This window comes from Cervus elaphus, chromosome 23, assembly GCF_910594005.1.
Source record: "Cervus elaphus chromosome 23, mCerEla1.1, whole genome shotgun sequence".
NCBI classification, from domain to species: domain Eukaryota; kingdom Metazoa; phylum Chordata; class Mammalia; order Artiodactyla; family Cervidae; genus Cervus; species Cervus elaphus.
In genome coordinates, this window is record NC_057837.1 from 35,026,754 (window position 1) to 35,046,552 (window position 19,799).

At 42.9% G+C, this 19,799-nt stretch overlaps 1 protein-coding gene across 2 annotated transcripts in view; it reads right to left on the reverse strand.

Moving 5' to 3' along the window:
- The window catches only part of SVIL (supervillin), a 255,470-nt gene that overhangs the window by 198,879 nt on the left and 36,792 nt on the right, over positions 1–19,799 (reverse strand). For both annotated transcript variants that reach the window (XM_043884802.1, XM_043884803.1), the window contains exon 2: positions 13,028–13,122. The gene's annotated coding sequence lies outside the window, so the exon portion shown is untranslated. The remainder of the gene's footprint in view (positions 1–13,027; positions 13,123–19,799) is intronic.

Genomic DNA, 19,799 nt, shown 5'->3' on the forward strand with positions numbered 1-19,799 from the left:
CTCTCTTGCTCACTGTTAACTGCTTTTTTTTTTTTCTTTTAATTTACATATTTGTGTTAGTTGTGTGTGCTCAGTAGCATCCAACTCTTCGAGACTCCATGGACTGTAGCCCGCCAGGCTCCTCTGTCCATGGACTCTTCCAGGCAAGAATACTGGAGTGGGTTGCCATTTCCTAATCCAGGGGGTCTTCCCGACCCAGGGATCAAACCTGAGTCTCTGCATTGGCAGGTGGATGCTTTACCACTACACCACCTGGGAAGCCCACAGAGTTGTGTTAGAATATATGTATATATATGTGTGTGTGTGTGTGTGTGTGTGTATACATATGTGTGTACATATGTACATATATGTGTGTGCGCATGTGTATTATAAATTTTCACAATTTATATATATGTGTGTGTATATATATTTTCTTTTGCAGATTCTTTTCTATCACAGGTTATTACAAGATATTGAATATAATTCCCTGTGCTACACAGTAGGTCCTTATTGTTTATCACTTTTATATACAGTAGTGTGTGTCTGCTAATCCCAAACTCCTATTTTATTTTATTTCCAAACCCCCATTAACTGAATCATAATCTTTCTTTGAACAGGTATCTAAAAGCTGACATCCATGAAAAGTGTCACAAATGCATGTTAAATGCACATTTTCAGAGGAATACTGGGGATAAAGTTAGTTAATAACAGTAACAGCAGTGACTAATGGTCCTGTATCTTAAGGACCTGTAGCTTAATATCTGCCAGGTGCTGTTCTAAGCACTATGTACAAATCAACCATTTATCATCACTCCTCGCTGCTATTTTTATCCCCATTCTACAGATGAAGAAACTAAGGCGTTGAAAGGTTCCCAAGGTCACATAGGCGGTTAGTAGCAGAGTCTGTCTCCAGATCTCTCTCTCTTAATCACTATGCCAAGCTTAGAAAGTGATTAAAAAAACAACATAAAAGCTTTAAGAGATAGAAAGCCTTTGGAGAAGATTCTGTACTTTTCACTGCTGCTGTCTCTAAGGTAAATCTATATACCTTATAAAAACCACAGATTTTGTACGACTTCTCCCCTCATGGCAAGATGGATCTTCACCACTGTAACAGCTCAAATCCAGTTTTATATCCCATTGTTCAGTCACTCAGTCATGCCAACTCTTTGCAACCCCATGGACTGCAGCAAGCTAGGCTTCCCCGTCCATCAACATCTCCTGGAATCTGCTCAAACTCATGTCCATTGAGTTGGTGATGCCATCCAACCATCTCATCCTCTGTTGTTCCCTTCTCCTCCTGCCTTCAATCTTTCCCAGCATCAGGGTCTTTTCCAATGAGCCAGTTCTTCGTATCAGGTGGCCAAAGTATTGGAGCTTCAGCATCAGTCCTTCCAATGAATATTCAGGGTTGATTTCCTTTAGGATTGACTGGTTTGATCTCCATGCAGTCCAAGGGCCTCTCAAAAGTCTTCTCCAACACCACAGTTTGAAAGTTTCAATTCTTCTGTGCTCAACCTTCTTTATATTCCATGCCTGGCAGGTAATGTCTTACTGCCAGGAGAGAAATAATAGGAATCTCTACCTCAACCCTGGGGGAGGGCTCACTCACCTTGTACAGATGCCCCACGAGCCTGCTACACATGCACAATGGTGCCCCAATTGCCATCACTGCCCCTGGAGATCAACCAAACAGATGTGTACTTAGAATTGCTGGTACAAGACACTGCACTGGTGCAGAGAAGAAAAAAAGGAACTAGGGCAACAGGGAAGGTTTGAAATATTTACATAAAAAGTAATTAAAAATCCAAGTAGAAGAGACTGGAACACAGAATTGAAGGGAAAAGAGAAACTATATTCACACTGGAATACTTAGCAGTGATAAGGAACAAACTACCAATAACATATCGGTGCCTCTCAAACAGCGACAGACTGCATGATTCCATTTACAGAGCATTATAGAAAAGGCAAAACCATAAGCATAGAAAACACATCAGTGGTTTCCAGGGGTCAGGGCTGAGCAATTACAGTGGAGCACATTCCAAGGAACATTTTGGAGGGATGGAAATTTATATTTTGATTATGGTGGTTACAAAACTGAATCTATGTACTTATCAAAATGCACAGCCGTATGCTTTTTTAAAAAGTGAATTTTACTGAATGCAAATTACGCATTGATACATCTGACTTTTTAGAAGCAGCCCAAAGCAATTATGCCAACAAAATTATCTTGTGGAATGGGGCTCTTAGGATCTTCTACAAGGTTCTACAGACCGTGTATCCAACTTCCTCCATTAACTCCCACCCCTGATTTCTTCTCATATAATATTTATAGGAAGATGATGAGTAGCTCATTGGTAGGAGAAAAAGCTCCATTAGTCTTACAAAATTTCTTAAAGTAACCTCTGAGTGCTTAGATAATTATGGGAACTCTACTGTACTAAGAATAGACGTGCCTATTGGCTCTTTTCCTTGTGCTATATACGTGCCTGCTAATCACTTACAAGGCAAGCAAGACTCCAGTGGCTCTGTCCGTGGACACGGATGGCCACTGCAAAACCATTACATCACCAGGAAGTCCAGGTCCTCATGTCCATATGGTACCTATGTTCCATGTTGAACTACACTGGAGGCTGACCAAGGTCACTAATAAGATCTTTAGGCAAGAGCTAAATCTAAGATAAACTCTGGCTATTGGACTGAAAACTTTATTAAAGCAGGAAAATAAAAACATCACTGGCATTTTGAACAACATAAACTGCTCTATGACTTGGTCTATATATGGAAACCAAAGACAATGTGAATGACTCTGGTTCTTTCCTTCATTCAACACCCAGCAGATACCTCTTGATTGCCTACATGTGTGAGGCACGAAAGATACATGTGTATCATTGTAAGTCCCTATCTTTATGGAGTTTAAGTTCTCTTGGGAGGGATAGATGAACTATAAATAAAAGAATGAACATGTAAACCAAGCGATCAATCAATAATAAGCTGAATGTCCATTAGTAAGAGAAGGAAGGAAGGAAGGAAGGAAGGAAGGAAAAGCTGGGTAAGAGGATGGGGGTTTTTCATTTAGATAAAGTGCTTGGGTCTCAGATGGTTGCTTTTGAGCAGAAACCTGAAAGCAGCAGCCAGAAAGCTGCTGGGTATATGGCGGGAGAGGTGGCTCAAGAGCAGGGAAGTGTGAGGTTTCAAGTTTTGAATGGGTGCATGGGACAAGCAAGGTGGCGGGTGTGGACGGAGCAGAGCGAGGGACAGGGAGTTGTCCTGGAAGCCAGCAGGAAAGGCGGGACAGGGAAAGCTGAGCACAGATCAGAGAGGCCTGTGCCAGAGAAGGACTTGGGATTTGGTTTGGAGCTACGAGAAGCCACTGTAGGTACAAGAAGCCACTGTAGGGTGTGCAGGAGGGCACGAATGATCTTGATTTAGTTTTAAAGAATCAGTCTAGTGGCTCCAAGGAAAACAGACTTTGGGGGTTAGGTAGACAGGGAAGAGGGAAAGCAGCAGCAGAGGACTTGATAGGAGGCCACCGCCACAGAGAAGGCAAAGACAGTCAGCTCTGGATAGGGTGGAGCCACAGGTGGAGATGCGGAGATGAGAAGGGGCCGAGGGGGCACTGGGTGCAGGATGGCACCGCCCACTAAGCTGGAAGAGGTTGGTTCCATAGATAAGAGCTGCTGTCTGACTGGCTGGGAAATGTATAATATGCTACTTTCAGGGAGTGCAAGACGTGAGTTAAGATACAGAAATGTTAATTTTAACCCAAATAACATTGTACCTTATGACTGCAAAAGCTTTACAATGAGAATAGCTAACTCGGGACCAGTTTAGGTATTAACTTAATCTTGCCAGAGAATCCCCACTGACTAGGTAATTTACTCTATACACAGCTAAGAAATGGATTTGTGTAAGAGACTATATATTCCATTAGTGAACTTTCCAGGGAACAGTGATTTCCAGGGAAGCTAATAAAAACTTCAAAGCTCTCTATAATATAGCACCAAGGCTTTGAAGATCCCCCTTATTTAACCCTTGCTAAAAGAAAAGAATGTCAGCAAGATTGTGGAGTATTGAATATTCCTTACCATGTTTACATTGCAAAAAGGCTTTGTCTGGGGACTTCCCTGGTGGTCCAGTGGTTAAGCCTCTGCATACCCAATGCAGGGAACTGGTCAGGAAACTAGATCCCACATGCCACAAATAAGAACCTGCACACGGCAATGAAGATCCAGTGCAACCAAATTAATTAACTTTAAAAATATTTATTTATTTACTTGTTTGTTTTTGGCTGTTCTGGGGTCTCATTGCTGTGTGTGGGCTTTCTCTAGTTGTGGAGAGAGGCCGGGGCTACTCTCTGGTTGGGGTGCTCAGGATTCTCATCACGGTGGCTTTTCTCTTGTTGCGGAGCTCAGGTACATGGGTTTCAGTAGTTGCTACACGTGGGCTGAGTAGTTGTGGCTCCAGGACTCCAGAGCATGGGCTCAGTAACTGTAGCGGACGGGCCTAGTTGCTCCCTGGCATATGAGATCTTCTAGGACCAGGGATCAAACCGGTGTCTCTTGCATTGCAAGATGGATTCTTAACCACTGGATCACCAGGAAAGTCCAATTAATTAACTTTTTAAAAAAAGGCTTTGTCTGTTGGGAAAGAAAACACGTTAAAGCCTTCAACATAAAGGCTGTTTGTTGGCTATAATCCACATTAAAACATTGGTCTACTTTACAGATTATTTTCTTCAAGCTGTCCTAAGATTTCTTGAGTTTTATGAAGTTCCACTGAACTTAGAAAGAGGCCAGAAACAGTACACAAATGCACAGCAGTAGTGTGTCTGATTCCTGTAAGAGTGACAAGCAGAAAAGTCATCGAAGCTCAGGATACGGTGCACGTCCCCCAAATCACATCTGTCTCATCCAAGACAAGACTCATGCCCAGGATTCAAAGCACAAGGAAAAGCTTACATTGTTTTGGTTGGAATAATTCAGTCTGCTGACATCTACAGTGTCTTCCAGGAAGATATCAACTCCCATATTTTCCATCTTTTCCTCCCTCTTTCCTCCAAGTCAATCTTAAGAGCAACAGTACAGAGCCAGATGGGGAACCAGATCAAAACACACTGGTGAGTGCCAAGCATGGGGACTGCTGGAGACAACATCCTTTTAATTGATTCCTGTTGGTGAAAAAATGTTTCGATCCAGTTGGAACCATCTATACTTGAAACCATCTTATAAACTTTGTGTTTTTGATTTTTGAAAATTTTACTCAAAAGAAATAAGCGCCCCAATGTAACCAAATTCGTCCAAGCTCTCTCTCATCAGCCAAGAGAAAAATCTCCTTTCAGTCACGTTAGGGCTGGGACAGGTGACCTACACAGCTTCCCAGTATCACGTTTTTTTAAAGTCATATAATGGTTTTCCAGGTGTTTTCCTACTACTCTGAATCTTAAGAGATACACTTGGATATACTCTTGGAAAGAAAAATTCACTGTTTTGCTCTAAAGGATTAAGAAACCAAATTAAGAAACTCAATCTCTGAATTTAGTGACTTTTCCCACACTATCAGTTATTAAAGACAGATTTTTTTTTTCTGTCTTGTTGCTTTAAGATGTCAAGATGTATTCTGCTTTTCTAATCTGGATGTGAGGTTTCCTTTCACATCACCCCTCATTGTTACACTAACCAGATGTTTCTGCCTTTTTCCAGAAGACAGCAGTATTGAGACTTTACACTCTAGGCTTCTCCCAGGTCATCTGTTCAGATATTTACCTCATTTCTTCCCAGTGGTTCCAGACAAATCTTCTTTATTTCCATGATTTAAAAAATCTCAGAGCTAAAACACACACATGCCTACACAGCGGCAAAACCTGTGCCAAGACTGAATTAGTGTGGTTTTCTCTTTGGACTCATCATATAATGACCTAAAGATGGATTATATCTGGATTCTCAGAGGTCTGTTAAATATTAACCACGATGATGTGAAACGTCCAAAAACTGGGTCTGTCTGAACCTCCATTATTAATCCAGTCTGCCATTATTTCTTGGTGAGATTCTATAATTCATTTTGAAACTGTCACCAACTCACTTGTAAAGCTAATGAAACCTATAATCTCCCTCTCCAGAAATATTCTAAAATGAAACGGTAGCTATCATGGCTGTTCTACAATAGGGATTAGTGAACTGCAACCCCTGGGCCAGATCTGGTCCACTGTCCACTGTTGTCAATAAAATTTTACTGGAACACAGATGTGCTCATTTGCTTCCATATTCTATGTGGCTGTTTTCCTGCCTCAACAGTTGAGTTGAATAGGTGTGACAGAGACAGTATGGCCCCCATAGCCTGAAATATTTACTATCTAGCCTTTAACAGAAAAGTCTGCCCATCTCTGCTTTAAAATCAGTGACTCAGAAGACAGTGATTATTATTTCCACTCTGTGTGATTTTGCAAAGTAAAATGATAAAATTAGGTGTAAAAGTGCCAGGATTCAGTAGCAATTAATACTTGTCCCTTCTAGTTGCCAGGCTCCTTCTGGCCCTCTAGTCTCTTTCTCTCTGCTGTATTCTCCTTGCAGAGTTGAAAGTTTACTATTCTTGACACTGGGAATTATTTCAGTATTGGCTATTTCATCTTTTCATTATCTACAGACTTCTTTTTCTTCCCATTGAGAAGGTGGCTTTCTCTGCAAAGTGCTATATCTTAGTTACCTTTGTTTTCCCATGGCCTGGCACATAGCAAAATCCTAGCCAAGATTTTCCTCAAAGAATAAGTGAGTCAAGAAATAGCAAATCTACACTAGAAATATTTGTAATTCTAAGAGTCCATGCAAATATCATTTATAATAGATAAGTATTACAGTATCAGGTTTCCTAAACTAAATTTCACAAATAATGAGCACTTGTGCGGGGGGGTGTCATGGATTTAAGGTTACAGTTTGCTACATATTACAGTGGTTTTATTGATAAGACAAAGGGCAAGTTAACACTCAAACCATGCATAGGTACAAAGAAGTTCCTAGAGCCCAAGAAAGCAAAAATGATTCCTGCTTACACCCAACAACTTAAATTAAATCCTCTAACCAAACCTCTTATCTTTGAGTGATAAAGTATAATATTCTTGGTCTATAAAAAGAGTCTAAATTTAAGATTTCTAGTCCTAGTGACATACTTTTGCATAAAATAATTTCTTTGTAAAGATGGTTGTTTTGTTTTTTCATGGACTTACATGAAGAGTTTCATTCACTTAAAAAATGAATTATAAAAATGAATTAGGTAGTGAGGGTATAATAGTGAGTAAATAAAGTTCTTGCCCTCACTTTACTGAAACAGATTAGCTTAGAAAGATCTTACAATTCGACAAGATTCTTCGAGTTATTTGTCTTTCATAAATTTTCCATTGTATTAAATTTCATAAATAACTAAGGGAGTCTCACATCTCCACAGTATAGGCAGGTTTCCATATTGGATTGTTTTCCATCACTGTTGTAACAAATTACCTCATACTTGGTGGCTTAAAATAACTTTATTATCTTACAGCCCTAGAGGTTAGAAGTCTGAATTGGGTCTCAGTGGCCTAAAAATTGACATGTCAGCATGGCTGCATCCCCTCTGGCAGCTTCAGGGGCGAATCTATTTCCTGGCCTTTTCAGCTTCTAGAGGCACCTACCTTCCTTGATCTGTGGCCCGTCCTCCAGAGACTTTATCCCACGGCATCACTCTTACACTGACTCTCCTGCATCTCCTTCACGTCAGAGGACCCTTGTGATTACGTAGGACCCACCTGGACCATCAGGATAACCTCCCCATTTCAAGGCCAGATGAGACCTTCCTATTTGCCATGTAACCTAGCATATCCATAGCCTCTGTGAATTAGGATGCGAACCATGATTCTTTGGGGAGTCATGATTCTTCCTACCACACATAACTTTGTAGCAATCAGTTCAACAAGCCCAGGTCACATCCATGACCCAGAGTAGAACCTGAAACACCAGGACCCCTACAAACTAGCCGTTACTCCTATCCATGCAGTCCCCTGATGCCTCCCAGGGGCACACCACCTCCGTTCCCCAACCAGTCCCACCATGGTTGCCATTTCCTAGTCATCAAACCATGTTCTATTCATGCCCTCAACTCTTCTAAGAATAAAACTAATTTTTTCTCCACTTGTTCCCCCTCCACAGGTGAATGGAAAACCATGCCTTTTCCTCCATCCTTCTTTTCTCATGATGGATAAAACAGCCCTGCCCTAGTGTTACACAAAGATTTGTTAAAAGATTTATTCATCTACATCCTGTTGTTGTGTTACTCCCCGTGTTACAGAAACACACATATCATCAGTCAACGTTCAAATAATAAGGGTAGGCATGTGTGTGTGTGTATATGTGATATAAACTCGAGAGCAAAGATCTAACTTGTTAAATACAGATACTTAGGAAACAGTACAGTCAGCTTACCTCCAGTCCTAAGGACTTACTAAGTAGTCTTGGGCCATGACAATAAAATAAGACATGTTTCTGAGACTATACACAGAGTCTCATAAAGATTTCCTCTTGTCTAAAGTTAAGTGGAGAGAACAGCCAGGTGGGCCGGCTCTGGCAGGGCAGGGAGGGTGACCCTGGGCCCTGAGATGTCATCTTCAGGGGCCAGAGCAGCTGTTTATGGAACACTGAGTTGGATCCCGCGAGGGGGATTAGAGCCAGCCCTTCTGTTTTTGACAACGGCCTTTGGCCAAACATAGCGCTCCTGTTCAGCTAGCATCTGCTATGATGCAAAACCCATGTGGCTGCATGGAGCGTATTTTCTAAGTCTCTTCCCCTACTGGTACTTGGTTATGATCCTTGGGTATTGGAAGCATCTCTTGAGAACCAGGCCTACTCACTTATGCAAGAGTTCACCCCAGGTCATCAGAAGCCATCTGTTCACCAAACTAAAGATCACTCACCTTAGAACTTTTCAAATCAAAGGTTTCTAAAATACCTTGATCAACTGGGTATTGAAAACTGATATGTAATCATTTTAAAAATCTCGAATAAAAAAAAATGGAAACTTAGGGAAGAGACTGAATCATTTTGACTCCCTCTGTGAGAGTCTGCCACAGGTAAAGGATCTGCCTGCCAATGTAGGAGACACAAGAGACATGGTAGATTGGGAAGATTCCCTGGAGTATGAAATGGCAACCCACTCCAGTATTCTTGCCTGGAAAATCCCATGGACAGAGAAGCCTGGTGGGTTACAGTCCATGGGGTCACAGAGAGTCGGCCACTACTGACCACAGCTCACACACACTCTGAGTATCCTGGACACCCCCTGGTCTGTTCCACACGTTCTCCCTCTCCACTCAGCTCAGCAGCTGCCCCCAACCCATGAACACAGATGCCAAAAAGATGAATTTTCCCTCCAAGTAACACTTCTAGGCACAAGACGTGAAAACTACGGGAATGTTTCCATTTCTCTTGTGAGCCTAGGTCCCTCTGTGAGGGCTTCCCAGGTGGTGCCATCACCCCTCACATGTCCCAGCCCACATGGGACCACCAGGTGGGGCTGGAGGCCTGCATCAGAGGAGCTGACTATACTCAGCTGAGACTAGATGTCAGTCCTGGGGCCACAGCCAAAGGGTCAGGTTATCCCAAGTGCCCTGTGCATCCCAGGAGGGTGATGGAACCCAGCGTGAGATGGGCCAGGGGAGGGAGAGACAAGGCGGTCACGGCTCAGGCTCCTGAGTTCCCCAGTGTGACTGGCATCACCTGCTGGGCTTGCTGTCCTGGGGCCGGAGGTGAGGGCCGCAGGGGTTCTGCAGGGCTGCAACCAGGTGGGCTTCCGGGAGGTGGAGGCGGGGCAGGGACTCGGATTTGATGAGGGAGGCTGGGAAGGGATGACCCTGGAGGAACGGAATAGGAAAGCATGGAGCAACTGGAGAGCAAGGCTCACGGCGCAGAAGGCAGAGAAGGAGAAGTTGGCAGCAGTTTCGTGACACCGAGAGAGAGCTTCATAAATACTCGGTGATGACGAGAGAGACTCTAGCCACCTCAGCTCAGAGCCTGACAGGGAAAGGCTTGACAGCTTCTCAAGTGTCAGCCAGGGGTGTGTGTGTGAGAGAGAGCGCGAGAGAAGGAGATGATGATGATGAAGAAGAAAGAGAAGTGGGCAGGGGAGGAGGACAGGAGCAGAAGTCCACAGTTTTATGACATTAATATCTCATGATCATCTCAAAGTTACTCCTCAGCTGACCAGAAGGCAACTCTTACTGTGCCTTACAGCCTAAGTCTTGCACCTACAATGTCCTATCCATAAACTCTCTTAGCACAGAGGTTCTGAGGAAGTTGGCTTCCTGCTCTCCTCCTTGTGATCGTGGGGTTGTGGGGGGTGGTGGTTGGGGGCAGGAGGAAAAGCCGTAATCAACCAGAACTGACCCTCAGGGAAGCCACTCAAAGATGTTATTAGATCATTTGAATTAGATTTGGCTTTCCATCGGCCTGACTCCTTATCTGCTGCAAATCACATCCCACACCTCGCAATGCAGCCTCTGTCTGTCCTCCTCTAAGTATTCAGAGGCAGGGCTTGGTCTGGGCCACCTTAACCCCCCTGTCAGGGACAGATACTCTGCCGCCATGTGACTTAACCACAGGCTTCCTCTTAGACCCGACCAGAGGGGAAGACTCAGTTGTGACAACCAGCACACGCCCTTCCTGCCCCCACGTCTCTGACCAGCCATGGCCCCATCCATCAGAGACGTTTCCTGGGAGGGGCTGGTCCCACCACGGGCACCAGAGCTGTCCCCTGGCGGCTGCTTCCCTTCCATGTCACACCTGTAAGCACCCAGGAAATGCCTTCAATAGCTGACAACTTAACCTAAGGTCGTCAAGGTGGTGAGAACACAGCACACCCCCTCCCCAGCCCCTCTGAGGGGACCAGGCGTGGGTGATCACACCCCACAGACCAGTGGTCAGTGAGCAGACCAGCCACTGTGTCAGTCCAGCAAGAAGTTCATGGATGAAGGGACGGGTCCTGAGCCTAAGGAATCTGGGTCAGGAAGATGCATTTGCCACCTCATTTACCCCAGTAAACGTTTATCATGCACCTTCCACATACCAGACACTGTTCCAGGTGCCTGACATCAAAGTAGCAAACAAAACAGAAAGAAATCCTTTGCCTCCTGGAGTTAACAGTCTAGTAGTAAGTGAGGAAATGCCTCTTGCCACATAATTAATGTGAAAGGAACCAGAGCAATGGCAAGAGACAAGGACCCAGTGATGCTTGTGTAGAAAGGAGGAGAAAACACTTCTTGCTGGAACGAGAGAGGCTTGAGGAGGAAACAGGAGCATGACTTCGTTAAAACACAAATAAATATGCCTTCAGAGGCTCAAATACATATAGAAGTTTTCAGGAAAGATGACCCTACTGTGCTTTCTCTCATGTATTAAGGACTACTCCCCCATCATCTCCAAGAATAGGTCAATGGGGCTATAGGAGCGGGAGGCAGACACTAGGGGTTCAAGGGTGGCAGGGCAGGTGGGGTTCAAAAGTCATGTTCAGACCCTCATAGCAGTCAGATGTATAATTAACTCATATAATCTCCCTTACGGCCCAGCAAAACCTATATACCCACTTCAGTTTACTATCAGCTTTCATCACTGTCCCCCTCTGTTGATCCCAATGGTCAATTACCCTGATTCAGGGTGCACTTTGTCCGTGCCCACCTGCTGCTGAGGGCCCTCTGGGACCCCACCCTGCACCCACTGAAGCCCACATCACACAGAAAAATGCCCACAGAGTCACTCACTCCCTGGACAGCTTTTCTGGAAATATACTCGAGAATCAGAGTCACCTTTCAGTAGATGTGCAATAATCTAGTTGAATATCTTGGCTTAATTTTTTAAATGTGTGAATTAAACACACACCCAACTTTGCTTCCTTTGGGCCATCAACTGAGAAACTGCATAATTCCTTTTGGCTGGAACCGAGAAAACTCTGTTCCAAATTCAGCCAGGCTCCTCTTCTGGAGAATCCTTGTCAGACAGGTGTGCAGTTTCTATAGAAACGCTTCCATCAACAGAGATGCTCCTCCAGGCAGGGTAGCCTGTTCATTAGACAGTCAGAGGTTTCAAAAAGTCTAATATTTTTTTTTTATATCCTCAGCCTATGGGCCCTGAGATGGACTTGACTTTTTAAAAAACAAAAAGTAGATCGGTGTGAATTAAAAGTGATTTCCTTTTAGCCATGAATCCAGTCATTAAGCAGAGAAATTTGAAGGAGAGGGGGAAAATCAATGGATACACTGAGAAGTGGAAAAGAGGAACTGTGACTGTCCGTAACGACAAAATATTGCCAAGAGACTTTGGAAAGACAGCCTTTTGAGGAAACAGTGAGTTTGATGGTCCTCATGGCAGTCCTGAGGACTAACGGCAGTCCTCAGTTTTGGCTGTGAGTTCTGGGAAATGGGAAGAAGGGCACCCTGCGAAGACTACCCCTGGCCCAGAGAGGATGACCAGCTTTAGGATGAGAGGGCTGGGAGAGGGTGCTGCTCCTGGGGTCCAGCCAAAGAGATCTGGGCATGTCCAGGTAGGGCTAGCAGCTGTCATGGGGCTTAAGTGAGTGAGATCTGGGGAAAGACCTAAGGCAGCTGCTGGTGATTAAGTTTCATCAAATTTATGTGTGATTAAAGTAAGTCCCTACACTTTAGCTGTCTTTCTCTAACTTCGATATTGGAAATACTCGCATCTCTCTCTAAATCAGGGGATATTATACAGACCAAGCCTGGGAAATGTGCCCAAGGATGCAGTCTATGAAAAAAATAAACTACTCAGCTGGGTCTCACCTTAACCCTCTGGTGTATCTACCTGGAAAGTTTATTTTAAAAGAATATGTTGGGGAGGGGGAAAAAAAAAAAAAGAATATGTTAAGTTTTGTTTCTCTTTTAAAATCCCATAAGTAAATCAGAAGTGTATGTGTTATTTTTTGTGAGAGCAAATATCCAAAACTCTTGGTTATTTGTCTGCTGCTTTTTCAGCTGGTCTCAACAGTATTGTAAACACATTGTGAAGTCGTTAATACTTACCTTTTATTTTGTAACTTGAAACTCAAAAAGAATTCATCACCCCTTCCTAGTCTTCTCTAGTTTTAGAAAAGGACCAGTCTCCAATGTACTAGAATCTGGAAAAAAAAAAATTTTTTTTTTTGTTAAATTATAGGATGTGACTTCTAAAGCTGAGGAATACATAAATGAGATGAAATAAATTCTCTGAGAACAATGGACTTCAACAGACTTTATCACTACCCCCCATTTCCATAAGACCTCCAACAGGGGAAGTGAAACTGACATAAAATTTCTGTAACAGTTTTTTTTTCTACTTGGTCATGCCGTTCAAGGCTAAAATTGCCTTGCTTAACCTGGCTTAACTTGAAACATGTGCCATCAACTACTGTAAACAACCAAGTTACCCCCTCCCCCGCCCCATTTCTGCAACACAGAGTTCCCTTTCTTTCTCAATAACCACCTCGCTACTGAAGCAAGTTATGTCAAAAAGCATCGCAAGCCATTCACCCACATGTGCAGGAGACCCAGAGAAACCAGAGACCAAAGCAGACATAGCCAGAGCAGACGGAATAGTGTCAATTATGCTCCCTTCATCTTGTAGGAGGCAGCAGATGAAATTTTAACGGATGAACAAACTCGTATCCCCCCAGGATGCTTTGACAGTCTCCCAGATCTTGAATTAAAAAGTGCTGCTGTTTTTAACCTTGCAGGATTCGCTCATTTGGCCTCACTCCCATAAGCACTTCTGCTCCTGGAGGCTGGTGATGTCTGGTGGCTTTGTTCTCCACACCAGGCTCAGTGCAACTTCAGAAGCCAAAGGTCACCAAGCCCTCCGGGGTGACTGAATATGAGGTGCAATGCTCTGAAAATGCATCCAGAATCCCCGTTCTGTGTCCGTCCCAACTTCCTTTATTTATGCCACACTCCCAGGATCTTGATTTACCCTGCTGGCAGCAGCAAAAGGAATATCCTTCCAGCTTTCCTTGCCACTCCCCCTGCTTCTCTTAGCCAGAACTTTGCCTTAGTATGTTTCTTCCTGTTTATAGCAGTGGCTAAAAGCGTTTAAGAACTGCAGTATACACAGAGCGTCCTAGCGGGGTGGGAAGCTTTTTTTTACAAAACTGTCTACCTAAAGAGGTGCCTATGTTAACATGACCCCAAAACTCTCCCCCAAAGTTCTAAAGTAGAGAGATGCTCTGTTGCCAGGATATACTGGGCAGGGTATATTGAAGTATAATGTATCATAACACATGTACTTCGGTAAAGAGCCTGCCTGCAATGAAAGGAGACCCAGGTTCGATTCTTGGGTTGGTAAGATCCTCTGGAGGAGGGTATGGCAACCCACTTCAGTTTTCTTGCCTAGAGAATCCCATGGACAGAGGACCCTGGCAGGCTACAGTCCATGGGGTCGCAAAAGGCAGACATGACTTAGTGACTAAACCACCAACACGTGGACTTGGGGAGTTTGGGGGAGAATGGACACATGTATACGGATGGCTGAGTAACTCTGCTGTGCCCCTGAAACTATCACAACATTGTTAATTGGCTATATTCCAATAAAAAATAAAGAGTTAAAAATTTTATTATTTTTAATAAATAATAATATTAATAATATTAATAATAATAAATAAATAATCCAAAATTGGATTATTATTGTTATTAACAGCAGTCATTAGAACAGATTAATGTGAAAAAGAGAAACATGTTAAGATTACAATATACAGGAATTCCCTGATGGTCAGGACTCTATGATCTCACCACTGAGGGCCAGGGTTCAATCCCTGGTCACGGAACAAAGATCCCATTAGGCACATGGTGAGGCCAAAAAGTAAATAAAGAGAAAGAAAGAAAAAAAGATTACAATATATAGGCAAATGCTTAAGGATAACACGATTGAAAAGAGCAGATTTAAAATTGCTCCAAAGTGCTGATTACAATTTTACCAAATAAATGATCACATATATCCATATGTGATCCATAGCTACAGAAATTATCTACAGATATATATTTTTACATCTTATATTATATATAGATACTTAGTGGTGCTAGTGGTAAAGAATCTGCCTGCCAATGCAGGAGACTTAAGAGACATAGGTTCAATCCCTAGGCCGGGAAGAGGCCCTGGAGGAGGAACCCACTCCAGTATTCTTGCCTGGAGAATCCCATGGATAGAGGAGACTGGCAGGGTTGCAAAGTGTTGGACACAACTGAAGTGACTTAGGAAGCAAGCTATATGGTACAATTAAACTAAAAGAAGGAGTTGGTTGATGATGATTAAGTTCTAGGATTCTATATGAAAACTGAGTGCTAAAGCTCTCACCAGCCTTAAAATACCCAGCACTTCAGAATTACAGAATCTTGTCACCAGAAGGGGCTTGAGCTCAACCTTTTCACTTCGTAGATTAGAAAATCAGTCCAAAAGAAGTGAAATGACTTACCCATGGTCATATACCTGCTTCCTGGCAGGACGGAGACCAGCACTGGGGTGTCCCGCTCATGAATCTGCCTCCTTGTCTCCAGAGCACACCGCAATGACTCAGGCAAATAAGTTGGGGGGTCCCGGTTACCTGATTGCTCACTGCCCAGATTCCCACATGGTGAGCTTTTCTTAAGAGAAACATGGCTTCAAAACTCTAAAATATTTCCTAACAACCAACCACCAAGTGACTTGAATTCCCACTCAAAATCCCATCCCTGCTCACCATCAGCATCTTTCCTAACTGCAAATCTTGCCCTCCGAATACAGAATTTCACAAAGTTAATCAAAACATTAGAGAACTTCAGCAATGACAGGCAAAACAGTGGCAAGTGGGGACTGAGCAGGCGGATGAGCCACAATCATTTAAGAGAAACATTTTAAATGAGTGGCAAGGTAGGGATTTCAGTCCAGGAGGAGTTTGATAGTCAACAATCTAAAAGGCCCAGAGGAAAATGGCTAGGATCTCAAGTATTTCTGTAAAACTGACCATCTCAAAGATGTGATGTCAACGTCAAGTGGCATTTATGAAGTACCATGATACACAATCACAAGTTTGTCTAAAAATGTATTCCTCTCCAAACAATTAATACTTGATTTTTGCATTGCTCATTCTAAGAGTTAGCCAAGGTCAAAATGATCATCTACATTTTGTGAAGTCTAAACTAAAAATACTATTTTCGTGATATTCAGAGTTTTTGGCCAGATAATGCCCCAAAGCTTTTAAAAACTGTATTATGACATTCTGGTCCCTGTTTAAGTTGATTCAATTAAAATGGCCTTTTCCTGGTTCTAATTATCCTCAGATAACAAGGACCTGCTGTAGAATCTTCAGAAATAATTTTTTAAAGTATAAATCAGTAACATGGAGGGTTTTATGTCATTTCAAGCCAAGCATACATTTTAGAAGCAGGCACTTTAGATCTGAAATATCAGGGGACAGTGTGTTTTTAGTTGGTCCCTTTGTCATAAAAAATCATGTATTTTATACAAAATAAAAAGATTACAAAATTACTAATAACTATTTGTCTCAATTCTTTTAAAAAGTGTGAAAGTATAATACTGTGTTTTCCATCCTGAATGACATAATTAAATTTTACAACCTATTTTATGTGACCATAACCACGAAAAACTTTCATAAGGTTCTTATCAAGGCTAATTTGCATACTGTGATTAGTTCTATCATTTGCAATTATTTGTAGTTCTGTATAATTCATAGTCTGAACTTCACCTGAGAACAATCAAGTTGCCTGAGTTGTCCTAGGTTCAAAATGTTTATTACATGAAAATGGTTGATATTCAGGGCTGCTTAACATTCACTTAGATAATGAAAGAGCCTCTGGTATCATGAAAACACAAGGCTTCATTTTAAAAGCATAAATTATTCAGTGGAACATTTTCTTCTAGGAGAATAAGAAAAGTAAGAGAACAGTTTTTTTTCTCCATTAAATAAAATTGTAATGTTCTATAGTAGAAAGGTATTTATTTTCCAAATCTGTAGCAATACTAATCATCTAAATAATTGATGACAAACAGAACTTAAAGTATGTGGGATACTAAGCAGATTTGAAAGATTCACTTCTTGGAAACTTTGTAGCTTCTGTGACCAAAATAATAAACAATTTGTGATTCAGTTTGTTTACCAATCTCTCTCAAAGGTCAGGACCAAAATTATTGACTCAGCCTTGCTGTCAAATTTCCTTATTTCCCAAATGAGTATAAATGTATGACTCAGGATTAAGATGTGACTAACGCTTCCTTCCAGAAGGAACAGCAAAGCCACCAGCTCTCATGGCCACCAGAGGCTAAAGAACAAAGGCGGGGAATACCATGTAGACGCCTGAGTGATTTCACCACTGTGGTCTGAGAACAATAAGAAGAAAACGCTCAAAATCACCCTCCCAAATATTTGAGCCTCAGGCTAAGTGAACCAGACAAGCCTGCTCTGGTCTCCTTCCTGGAGGGGAATCAGAGACCAAGTGAAAATTTAAGGACCAGGGGAGTCCCTGCTCTAGTGATTCAGGTAAGTTCCTGCCCACCTCAGGGGAGAGGTTCCGTTGTTTGCTCTAAAAAGGAAGTGTCTGTGCAGGCAAGATTGATCAAACCACAGGAAACAAGAAATCATGGGCTGGGCTCCTTATTTTCGGCCAGCTGATTTAGAAGCAGGTGTCTGTCAATGTTAAAACCGCCTTCAAAAGGAAATGTACCACTAGACTTCCTATCAGCACAAAGAGATGACGTCATGAAACTGATAATAAACATGGCTATTCCTCCCCCATTGGATCGGCATCTTCAGGCCATGAGGGAGGGAGCATCCCCCCTTGCTGTCTAAGCAGGGAGCCCAGGTGGGCTCAGGAATCCCACAGATGGCTTTAAAATGCTTTCTAACTGGGTCAGGTTTCCTCACCTCACCAAACCTCTTTTATTCATCCGTAACATGGATACAGGAACAAAATCATAAGTGTCTCACTAACTTTAAGTGTCCACTGTGGAGCCTGGTGCTTTGAACACAAAATAGTGTTCAAGAGAGTTTCGTTTACAGGAGACAAGGTGGGGAGGTTCGGTGCCCATTTGGCTGTACTGTTTAAGCCAACAGGAGCCAGCCCGGCTGGAAAAAGCACCCTCATCAAATGACACTGTAAAACCATGGATCTGAATGCACTCAAGACAGATCTGAACAACTGGTCAACGGGCTGGATTCTGTCTGAGCACTGAATACAAGAACAGATTTTAATAATTGAACAACTGCTATGGCTTTAATGATAGCTTTGGACAGGCGAAGGCTGAACTGACAAAGAGGGTTTTTTTCAGCCAGATTTGCTCAGTGTTTGAGCGAGTGGTGTTGGTGGGGCTGGAAACATGGGGTGGGAAGCCAGATGGGCCCAGCTCTCCAGGCAGGAGGAAGAAAGGCGATTCGAGTCCAGGCCTTGGTGAACCTGGGGTCAAGGGCACCTGCTCTACTGCTTCCTCTGGGTACATGGGCTGGTGAAAATGCCGGAAAAGAAACCAAACCAACTGAACAGTGGTTTGGGCTCAAAACCCTCCCTTTGGACAAATAAGGAACTGAAGAGTGATTTTCAAAGTTTACACTGCGATGAAGTCTGACTGACCAAGCAAAGATGATGAGAGATTTCCAAACTCAGGGCAGAATGGATTTTTTTTTTTTCCTCTTTGAAGAAAAAGAGGACACGATAAGGAGTAAAAACGTAGATCAAGGAAATTAATTGACCTAAAATAAAGAGAGATTCACAGAGAACAAACTTATGGTTGCCACAGGTAAGGATGGAGGGAAGGGAGAGTAAGAGAGTTTGGGATGGAAAGGTACACACTGCTATATTTAAAATGGATAACCAACAAGGACCTACTGTATAGCACATAGAACTCTGCTCAATATCATGGGGCAGCCTGGATGGGAGGGGAGTTTGGGGATGAATGGATGCATGTATATGGAAGGTTGAACCCCCTCACTGTTTACCTGAAACTATCACAGTATTGTTAATTAGTTACACCCCCATAAGAAATAAAAAGTTTAAGTAAAAAAATAAAAAAGAGAGACTCAAAATGTCAGCTTCCATAGCAGATGCTTGACCAAGACAAAGACTGTTCACTGTGTAAGACAAAATTGCTGAAATCAAAGGGAAACTTGAGAGGCGGATGAAGATGGTCCTTGAGGGAACACTGAGGCTCTAACTTCATTTATGTGGGAAGGAGACTCCCATAGTAAAACAAAGATCACCATTGGCCTTTTTTTTTTTTTTTGCTGAGAAAGCCCTTGGATGAGTATTTTGCCCAAACTCTCTAACCTACCAGGTGACCCCAGGGGCACCCTCTCACCAAGAAGACACACCTACAAAAATCCTTCTGCCAACAGGAGCTTGGAAATGTCACAGGAAGAGTTCTGGGAAGCCCCTTCCATGAATCCTTTCCCATATCTTATAAAGCAGTGAAGAAAGGCATACTATTTCATTATCTATGGAAGACAGCCTTTGGCTGTTTCCCTCTCCTGCTCTCACCCCCAATCATGAGTTTATCCTTGGCCATCCAGGTACTTACATAAAAGCCAGTTGGAGAAGTATTGCAGTTGAGCCCATAACCTCAAGGTTCTAACAAATAGCAGGTACCACTGGGACTGCCAGCTTCCTCTTCTCCATCCTCCATCCCTCCAACACCAGGTGCCACTAAAAACAGCAGGCCCTACAAGCACAAGCGTGGGTTTGTCTGCCATGGACCCTTATCTTCATTTGGGAACTCCTCCTCTCTCCCACTGTCACTGCCTCCACCCCTCATTGCAAGGACGGACCCTGCAATGGCAGTTCA